This window comes from Sardina pilchardus, chromosome 19 (genome assembly GCF_963854185.1).
Source record: "Sardina pilchardus chromosome 19, fSarPil1.1, whole genome shotgun sequence".
Classification (NCBI taxonomy): Eukaryota; Metazoa; Chordata; class Actinopteri; order Clupeiformes; family Clupeidae; genus Sardina; species Sardina pilchardus.
In genome coordinates, this window is record NC_085012.1 from 26,714,320 (window position 1) to 26,724,769 (window position 10,450).

Below are 10,450 nucleotides of genomic sequence, written 5' to 3' on the forward strand. Positions count from 1 at the left end.
ATGTTTGCGTCAAAAAATTGCACAGTATTTCCGGGTCAAATCAACAACTTCCAGTTGCTCTTTTTTATTTATCAGTTATTCTATGGTTCTTCTACCAAAATAGATACATATATTCGTATATGAGCGCAGGTGGATACACACAATTAATGTCAGTACATCTATGTCTTCAGGCACGTTGTGAAAATCATGACTTTTATTTTGCTATAAGTCGACCGGAAGTTGAGCCAGTTTCTTACTCACAGGCCACTACGGCGCCCGGGAGGTGTCCTCCTGGCGTTTTACAACATGGGCCACTGTGTGCCCGTTTTAGTGATTCCTGCGCTTGTTTTGAGTAGCGTCTCGCTGCGGCTGCCTACTTGCTTGCTTGTTTTAGTAAATTGTGCATGCGTTTTAGCAGGGATGGATAACTAAACGGGTCTACTGGGCCCAGGCCCAGGGTCTGATATACTGGGTTAAGTTATTCACCCTAGATATTTGAATTGGGCCCTCAGTCAAATAGGCCTAACACACACTGTGTATGTCATCATGCTGTGTAATTGCCATCTTTTTCAGTTATTAAGACACACCCGGACAGTGGAGTTAATCCACTTTTGGATTCCACTATTTGGCCAGTGACTGGCCTCTTTCTTCCATGTCAAGCGCTGAGGTAGGCGGGGTGAACCCTGCCTGAACTTCCGGGGAATTAGAATTTCGCCCAGCAGCTCAGGCTGGATACCAGCAGATCTATTTTCGCTGTTTAGTGCCAGAATCTTTGGCTCCAATCAGAAACGGCCATACTCTAGTCCTGGCACGCTATTGGCCGGAAACGAAACGTTAAGCGACGCCAAGTGCAGTAGCCTATAGAAACAAAGCGCAGCCTCACCAGACTAATGTTCAATCTTAAAAGATTGAGTTTAGTAGGCCTATGGTGAAAACCAGACTAGCGCTGAGGAGGTGAGAAATAATAATTAAAAAAAGTAATTGAAGGGATGTTTCGGTAGGCTACATAGATCCAGCTTCTAGTAGTCCTATCATATTTGCTTTTCAATCGCTTAAGTTTTGTAATGTTACTATGACATTTGTAAGTTTGTAGTCAGGTCATTAGGCCTAAGTGTTCAAGACCTTCCGGGGAACCTCCATCAACCTCTGTTGCAGCAATTAGTGTGCAGCAGACAGTCACACGATGGTCCAATGAGTTGCAGCTTTATTCAGTTATGTTGAAACTATGCTTAAGTTCCCTTCATCACAAACTCTGATTTGGTGGCCAGCTTTTAAAGTTCAGAGAACAATTGTACTGACCTATTTGTGAATCATTTTGGGATATAATGACCTTGAAATTGTCTTACAAATTTTTAAATTAAACTCCTTGAAACTGGCAGAATCCACACATTTGTACCCAGTGATAGGCCTAAACATTATTGAGTGTAAATAAGTAAGTAGCTAAGCAAGGTGATGGGCTCCTGGGTTGGTTCTGAGAGAGTTTGTTCTGTGTGTGCTTGGGAACGTTGCATTGATCATGCAGCCAATAACCTGCAGGGTTCAGCCGCAGGACAAGCCCAAGGTCTGCACTGCAAACCTCACCTCTGACACATAAACACACACTCACACAGACTCTCTCTCACTCTCACACTCTCTAACACACAAGTATTCATGCAATTATATTTTTGTACTTTTTGGCATTACTTCTTAATCCTGTATAATAAACAACACAACTTTAGTTGTGGACTTAAATCAAATCCTTGTTGAATTGGCTGTAATGACAATGTCAATGGCTGCAGAGTTCCACTGGAGATATCTGGTGGAGAGGGTAAGTGCCGCTCTAAGAGTTTTTCTGTCTGACAGAAAAGGGTTACTACACATGTTGAGGGGCTTTGGCATAGGTGTGACATGATGGTTTGATGGTATGATTATGCTGAGTGTGAAAGTGTTTGTGTGTGTTTAGAGTAGGGAGTTCATTGTGTGGATTAGGGAGAGGTAGGTTTTAACGTTCCTAGCATCCTTGGGCCTAAGGTGTAAGCTAGATGAATAAACGTTTCAAGTCCCACTCCCATTTGGAAGGACCTTCCACAGGATCCTCTGTGGATAAAACCCATCAGGATATTATTAATGATCAGAATCAGAGTTGATTAACTAGTTTGTACTCAAGTTCTAAGGTACAGTCTGATTCTGGTGAGGGTGTTGTATGGGCAGGAATAGTGTATGGCTCAATTCAAACTACTTTCTTTTGTTAGCCATTTGCAGAGCCAGGATTGTGTCTGAACACTGGGGTATTTTGGGCACAGTACACACACAGAACGGAGTAGCCTAGAGGTGCAGCTCCCAGAATTTGACGGCGTGATAGAGGATCTGGGCCCGCTACAGGGCCAACAATGTACAGTAGTTTGCAAACCCGGACCTGGAATGGTCTCACAGAGATATCAGGTCAAAGGTCAGAATCCTTATCCACTTGGACCCACAAGTGGTTGGGATGTGGCTGCTTATGCCCCACCTGCCCACAGAGGCTCTTCTCTGGCCCTAGCTCCCCCCAAAGCATACGTTGAGATGATGAGTATTTGCATGCAGGGGAGAAGCTCCACTACTCCTGGGGTAACATTTTGGGAATATGGGGTCTTAAAAGCACTGTTCCCAATGGTGTAGGAAACTTTTCTGGTTCATACTTGCAAGCTCTGATAGATGAAAGACAGCAGCCCTGCACATCAAAGGAGCCTGGATGGGTGAAATAAAGCGGAGGAAAGACGAATTTGACGCATTCTGATATAGTGGAGGCCAACACCTCTGCTCTCAGTGGAGTAGAGTGAACTTCACAAACAGAAAAACAGGCTGTCAGTCAGGCCGTCAGTTTGGAGTTTTCTATGTGTACTGTAACTTTACAGGTGAAATCTTAGATCTATATAGCAGGCTTTGATTGCCTATGTACTACTGTAAATATGGTGATATTATACAATGACGACTTTCAACACATTACATACATACATTTCATACTTTTTTTTTCTTTGTCATCAGGGTTTAAAATTAGCACCCGCCACTGGCCAAATGCGGGTAAAAATATGTTTTGGCGGATAAAAAAAATAGGCTTACTCGCCATTGGCCGGCTGAATTTCCCATTATAATGTAAACGTTTAAATCGCTAAAACTGTCTTGTTTGTAGAACTACTTCTTTCTGCCACAAATTTCTATTAAAGGGATATTCCGCCATTTTTGGAAATACGCTCATTTTCCACCTCCCCTCGAGCAAAACAATCGATATTTACCTTGTTCCCGTTCATCCAGCCATTCTGTGAGTCTGGCGATACAACTTTTAGCTTCATCCTAGCATAATCATTGAATCGGATTAGACCATTAGCTTCTCGCCTGCTAGCTTCATGTTTAAAAGTGACTAAGATTTCTGGTAATTTTCCCATTTAAAACGTGTCTCCTCTCAAGTTAGAAAGTGCAATAAGACCAACTGAAAATGAAATCTGGAGTTTTTCTAGGCTGATTTGACATGGAACTACACTCTCATCTGGCGTAATAATCAAGGCCACTTGCAAACGTACCATAGGCGCAGTGATATCGTACGCAGCATCTGAAAATAGTCCCCATAGACAACAAGCAGTAGTAGTGCCAGTAGTTTGCAAGTTGCCTTGATTATTACGCCAGATGAGAGTGTAGTTCCATCAACTTACTATAGTAAGTCACTACACAGTGTAGTATACTATACATTACTATAATATACTACAGTATAGTGTGGGATTTACTATAGTAATTTTCCAGACATTGTAGTGTACTGTAGTAAATACTATAGTAAGTCACTACACAGTGTAGTATACTATACATTACTATAATATACTACAAGATAGTGTGGGATTTACTATAGTATTTACCATAGTACACTACAATGTTTGGAAAATTACTATAGTAAGTCACTACACAGTGTAGTATACTATACATTATTATAATATACTACAATAGTATTTACCATAGTACACTACAATGTTTGGAAAATTACTATAGTAAGTCACTACACAGTGTAGTATACCATACATTACTATAATATACTACAATAGAGTGTGGGATTTACTATAGTATTTACCATAGTACACTACAATGTTTGGAAAATTACTATAGTAAGTCACTACACAGTGTAGTATACTATACATTACTATAATATACTACAATATAGTGTGGGATTTACTATAGTATTTACCATAGTACACTACAATGTTTGGACAATTACTATAGTAAGTCACTACACAGTGTAGTATACTATACATTACTATAATATACTACAGTATAGTGTGGGATTTACTGTAGTAATTTTCCAGACATTGTAGTGTACTGTAGTAAATACTATAGTAAGTCACTACACAGTGTAGTATACTATACATTACTATAATATACTACAATATAGTGAGGAATTTACTATAGTATTTACCATAGTACACTACTAGCCTGGCACGCCCTCCCAGTGACGTAACACCTTCGGAGTTGCTATCGCTGGTCTGGTCAACTGCTAATCGGGAAGAATTTCTGAATTCCCCAAATCTGCGGAACTGCCCCCTTTGGTCGAGAAACAATCAACTTTGAGCAGCTCCAACGGCTCTGGGTAGAGGCGTGTTCAAGGCAGAGGAAAGAGTGTTGTTATTGGTTTAAACTCGGCAAACCGCTTTCTGACATCGACCAGTAGCAAATCGAGGCACTTAAAGGAGGCGGGTCAACCAGCGCTTGGAGAAACCGTGTTAGCACAGACTCTTGGTCAGACTAAAGTCTCACGGAGCCTTTTAAGTCGATGGCAATCAGGCTAGTACACTACAATGTTTGGAAAATTACTATAGTAAGTCACTACACAGTGTAGTATACTACACATTACTATAATATACTACAATATAGTGTGGGATTTACTATAGTAATTTTCCAGACATTGTAGTGTACTGTAGTAAATACTATAGTAAGTCACTACACAGTGTAGTATACTATACATTACTATAATATACTACAATATAGTGTGGAATTTACTATATGTAAGACCCCAGACACTGGTTGAAACTTCAGCTCTTTATTGATCAATCAAATAACAAACGAGTTGCCGTTAGCCACAACTCACGCTAATAATGGTGCTATTCACGAACACCGAACCTCTCGTCACTCTGTCCAACTTCACTCTCCCAACTACACACCACACACACACACGTAACTCCACCCCTCCAGTTCCCCTTAAAGGGACACAACCATTTTGTGAACTCAACTCCGGGTAAAAGGTAACATTTAACAGGATATCACAGTATTTACCATAGTACATTACTAGCCTGGCAAGCCCTCCCAGTGACGTAACACCTTCGGCGTTGCTATCGCTGGTCTGGTCAACTGCTAATCGGGAAGGATTTCTGAATTCCCCAAATCTGCGGAACTGCCCCCTTTGGTCGAGAACCAATCAACTTTGAGCAGCTCCAACTGCTCTGGGTAGAGGCCAAGGGGGCAGGCATATTCCCGGAAGTAGAAACACGAAATGAGCTGGTGATCAACACTCTGCTAACTCCCTTGGACGGCCATAGACTTTCAGATTTTTGCGATCCCATAACTTCATGTAACATGTGCCCTTTGTCTCCCTTATAGCTTCTGTGTATTCTATATAGGGTATCGAAGTCAAAATTAATTCACTGTTTCCCCGTATATTACGTTGGTTTCCCGTAAAGAAGTATTTTAGCATGTCGGTTGTAGGGAAGCTAACGTTCGACGTCACATTTCCCGTAATGTCTGGATCAGAAGCTCAGTGTTGGCTGTTAGAGCTATGTGTTAGAGCTCAGTCCAGCCTGCACGAAAACCATGACGGAAAGTCATTCACAAGATCAGTGAAAAAGCGTATAGCCCACGGTAGCCTACTGTTTGATAGGGTAAAGCATTACCTATAGGCAAGACAACATAATATTAATATTAAAAACGAACGTTGGAAAAGAAGACTCAAACTTTTTTCACCTCCATTAATGTTTTGAAGATGATCATGTGTGGTAGTTTTCAACATGAACACGACATGATATCTTCTACTCTGCTTGATATAATGAATGTTCAACGTAATAAATACATACATAAATAAATGTTTAACTTTAATGACTGATCACTGTTTATTTATTACTAGAGCTTAATAAATAGTAATAAGTGATAACAAATTCAGTAGTGTGATGCTTCCACTGCGGAAATACTGCACTTACCTTTAACCTCTTAATGCAGATGGAGATTCTTGCCAAATTTTGAACAAATTTTGAACGATTTGTTTTTATACAATAACAGTCATTATGCCAAGTTCCACGGGCAGCACAATGATCACTCAGGGCTTAAATTAAAGACACATGACATGGGCCAAGATATAGATTTACCTTCAGGATTTTATTTACTTCATGAAGTTTCTTTTTCACAACATCATATACAAAAAATAAAAGTTGCCTATTGTTTTTGAGGTTTACTGTCGTAGAGTTTACAGTATGTGCAGGTCATGCATTTCCTGATTCATCATGGTCTTGGGAGGTACTGCACAACGTTTGGAGCAGACATATACAGTAGATGTACTGTAGGTGCTACACAGCAATTCCTAATAGGTGCATTTAGGCATTCTCAAGTGTCCAAAACCTCTCAAAACTCCAAAAAACAAAAATGTGTCTGTCACTATTTATCTGTGTGTGTTGCTTTGATATTGTGTCACAGTACAGACACCCAGATAGCAATAGGTCAGTGGCCCACTGGCGGCCCACCAGCGGCAGAGTTGGCGGTCCAACGGCGGTACCCACCAGTGGCCCGCTGGAGTTTTGCTCATCGGTTCTCTAGCGGTCCACCGGCGGCTCAGAAGCGGCTCCAGATAAAGGGCCACCCTTTTGCCGCTTACTACCCACCAGCTTCTAATTGGCCTTATTTATGGCCTTAATAATTAAAATTATGTACTAAAATATAGCAATAATACATTATAACACTTTCCATTTGCCCTCAATCAGAACAATTTACAATTATTTACAGGGCTTACCAAAGTTACCAAATTTACTAAGGTGAAGACAGTGCCTGCTGATGAGAAACCTATAAATGTATTCTGTAATTTAATAATCCAATATAAAAACATTTATCCTCAGCAACTATCACACAGACTCACCATACATAGTATTAGGTTCAATACATTTTGTTTATTTATTTCTTTTACAAGCTCATTTACATGCTTTATTTCTTCTACATGCTTAAACAATTTATTAAAATTATTTTTAATAATGATATTAATATGCAACACACTCTTCAGGTGTAAGGACTTAAATGCCACCTTTCCTGCTGCACCAGTCTAATTAATTTGGAGCGCCAGGGACCTCCTCAAAGCCCGGCCCAGCATCCTCTTAACAGCATCTCCGTGGTTTTCCCTCCCAAGTATGTTCACCTGAAATACAAAGACCAAAATTACAATGGCATAACTTCCAGTCAAACATCTTAGCTGTTTTCAGCTTAAGCTGTTTTGCTATTTCATGCACAACCATCAAATACAGAGGGTATATATGATGACAAAAAGTGACAACATGTCATGTATCAAGCACACAACGCTCCACTTGGGAATGAGATTCAAGTTTAACAACACTCAAGGAGTTGAATAACATGGCTCTCAATATATGATGTCTGTTCCCCAAAAATGTAGTGGGGAAGGGAAAAGAGATGTGAAATGCGACAGTTGTTTCAGATAACAATGGCTACTCACATGGTCTCACTTCTCGACACCCATTCCGTGATTTGAATAGTATTTTTGAATCAGTGAGTAAGTCCACATTAAAGCAAGGCAGAGCCACATTCAGTACGAGAGCCAGGCTAGGACTTTTATGCCTACAATAATCACATGGCAAAACACTTAAAAAACAGACATACCAGTTGATTTTTCAGGTCCGCATCGGATGCAAGCCGCCTCTCCAACTCGTCCAGGTCCTCAACATTACTCAATGGCCTGTTGTTGTCCTCCACGAGGCCAAGATCCGCCACACCACCACCACCTAGCTTCTGCAGCATAGATGTGTTCACAGCCACCTGCTGCTTTACCCCAGCTCCTCCTCAATTGTTCGGAAGTGCTGCAGAACAAGTCTGTAAAAATCTATGAATCAAAAGGAATAGATTGGAATTGGCATGACACAAAAAGCAAAGATGCAAAGAAGTTGTGACAGACATTCATGGCTTGTTTCTCCCTTGATATTGGTGCCAGATTAATGAAAATGCAGTTCTACCTTGCTGGGGTGTTATTGGCAGCGCTGTGAGCGAATTTGACGGAGGTGTAGGTCTGACTGGTAAACTCTGTTGAACAGATTAGAAATGAAAAGGCGTATTTAGTGAGATGATTACTGCAATGGCAGGGTTCATACAAAAAAATTGAGCTGAATTTACTACCTTTTCACTACCATCAACATGTTTTCTACTACAAAAGCAAAAGGTGAAGAGTAATGTAATGCGATACCTTTCCAAAACACAATAACACATTTAAGAACATGATTTAACAATGAACCAAGCTACTGGCATTTGAACAGGGGTGTGTAGGCTGTCAATAGGCACTGTATTATGTATTTACCGGCATGGCTGGAGTTGATGAAGCTTGCTGGGTGGTGGTGCTGGCAAAGGTGTAGTGGTCTGACTGGTAAACTCTGTTGAACAGATTGGATATGAAAAGACGTGTTTAGTGAGATGATTACTGCAGTGGTATGACACCTGGCACATGCTAACTAGCGCCTAAAGTACAAACACTTCTAAAGGATATTTCCACTTAATTTTCAGACAAACCAAGCAAGGGACCACATTTATAGACTCTACAAATACTAACCATGATATCCATGTTTTATTTAAATGACTTGAAAGAGATCGTCAGGTATAAATGCACCATACAGTAGTGGTCAGTTCATTCATTCAGATGCTGTTACATGCTAACTAGCGCCTAAAGTACAAACACTTCTAAAGGATATTTCTACTTAATTCTCAGACAAACCAGGCTAGGGACCACATGTACAGACCCTGTAAATACTAACCATGATGTCCGTTTTTTATTCAAATGTCTTGAAAGAGATCGTCAGGTATAAATGCACCATGCTAGTGTGGCCAGTTCATTCATTCACATGCTGTTACATGCTAACTGGCGCCTAGAGTACAAACACTACTAAAGGATATAACACTTCTAATAATTTACAATCTACTGATAAATACTGACGGTCGACATTACGATTGACGTTAGTGAAACTATAATGAACAGTAAAAAGTTAGCCTGTCTGCCTCTAACGGTTTTCTTTTGCTATCCACTTCAGACTTTAGCCATAGCTAGACTTTAGCGAGTCTAACGCTTTATTAATCTATTCGATGTAGCAGCTAGGTTTTTAAAAACGTGATCATCGACTTAACAGTACAGAAATACCATTTTGCAAGAAATGAGTGATTCAGACAAAGACTAAAAATATGTTTAAAAAAGAATCAGATTGTACTTACAAGATCCAAGAAATCGCAGTCAGTCGAGGTCGAATGGCAAAATATCTGTATGAACATCTATCAGACGAGTTACAGCAATGTTCAGGGCGGCCAACGTCACAAAATGAGTTTGAGTCTGCGCAGTACGATGAATAGGAAACGATTTTTTGTTTCAGCCCCCTCTCATTGAGAACGACGGAGTCTGTTTGTCCATTTCTTTTAGGTCTATGGTAGAGGCGTGTTCAAGGCAGAGGAAAGAGTGTTGTTATTGGTTTAAACTCGGCAAACCGCTTTCTGACATCGACCAGTAGCAAATCGAGGCACTTGAAGGAGGCGGGTCAACCAGCGCTTGGAGAAACCGTGTTAGCACAGACTCTTGGTCAGACTAAAGTCTTGCGGAGCCTTTTAAGTCGATGGCAATCAGGCTAGTACACTACAATGTTTGGAAAATTACTATAGTAAGTCACTACACAGTGTAGTATACTATATATTACTATAATATACTACAATATAGTGTGGGATTTACTATAGTAATTTTCCAGACATTGTAGTGTACTGTAATAAATACTATAGTAAGTCACTACACAGTGTACTATACTATACATCACTATAATATATTACAATATAGTGTGGGATTTACTATAGTATTTACCATAGTACACTACAATGTTTGGAAAATTACTATAGTAAGTCACTACACAGTGTAGTATACTATACATTACTATAATATTCTACAATATAGTGTGGGATTTATTATAGTATTTACCATAGTACACTACAATGTTTGGAAAATTACTATAGTAAGTCACTACACACTGTAGTATACCATACATTACTATAATATACTACAATAGAGTGTGGGATTTACTATAGTATTTACCATAGTACACTACAATGTTTGGAAAATTACTATAGTAAGTCACTACACAGTGTAGTATACTATACATTACTATAATATACTACAATATAGTGTGGGGTTTACTATAGTACTTTTCCAGACATTGTAGTGTACTGTAGTAAATACTATAGTAAGTCACTACAC

General features: G+C 39.8%; 1 long non-coding RNA gene across 2 annotated transcripts; it reads right to left on the reverse strand.

Annotated features, from left to right (window-relative positions):
- Window positions 1-7,110: 7,110 nt before the first annotated feature.
- LOC134066073 (uncharacterized) lies at window positions 7,111-9,556 on the reverse strand. 2 transcript variants are annotated; one of them, XR_009936366.1, is made up of 5 exons: window positions 9,430-9,556; window positions 8,528-8,600; window positions 8,190-8,256; window positions 7,840-8,059; window positions 7,111-7,363 (listed from the first exon to the last, which is right to left on the reverse strand). It is a non-coding gene; the product is annotated as an uncharacterized LOC134066073 (long non-coding RNA). The 2 variants fall into 2 exon arrangements; XR_009936365.1 differs by lacking the exon at window positions 9,430-9,556 and having other exon boundaries at window positions 8,528-9,302.
- Window positions 9,557-10,450: the final 894 nt, after the last annotated feature.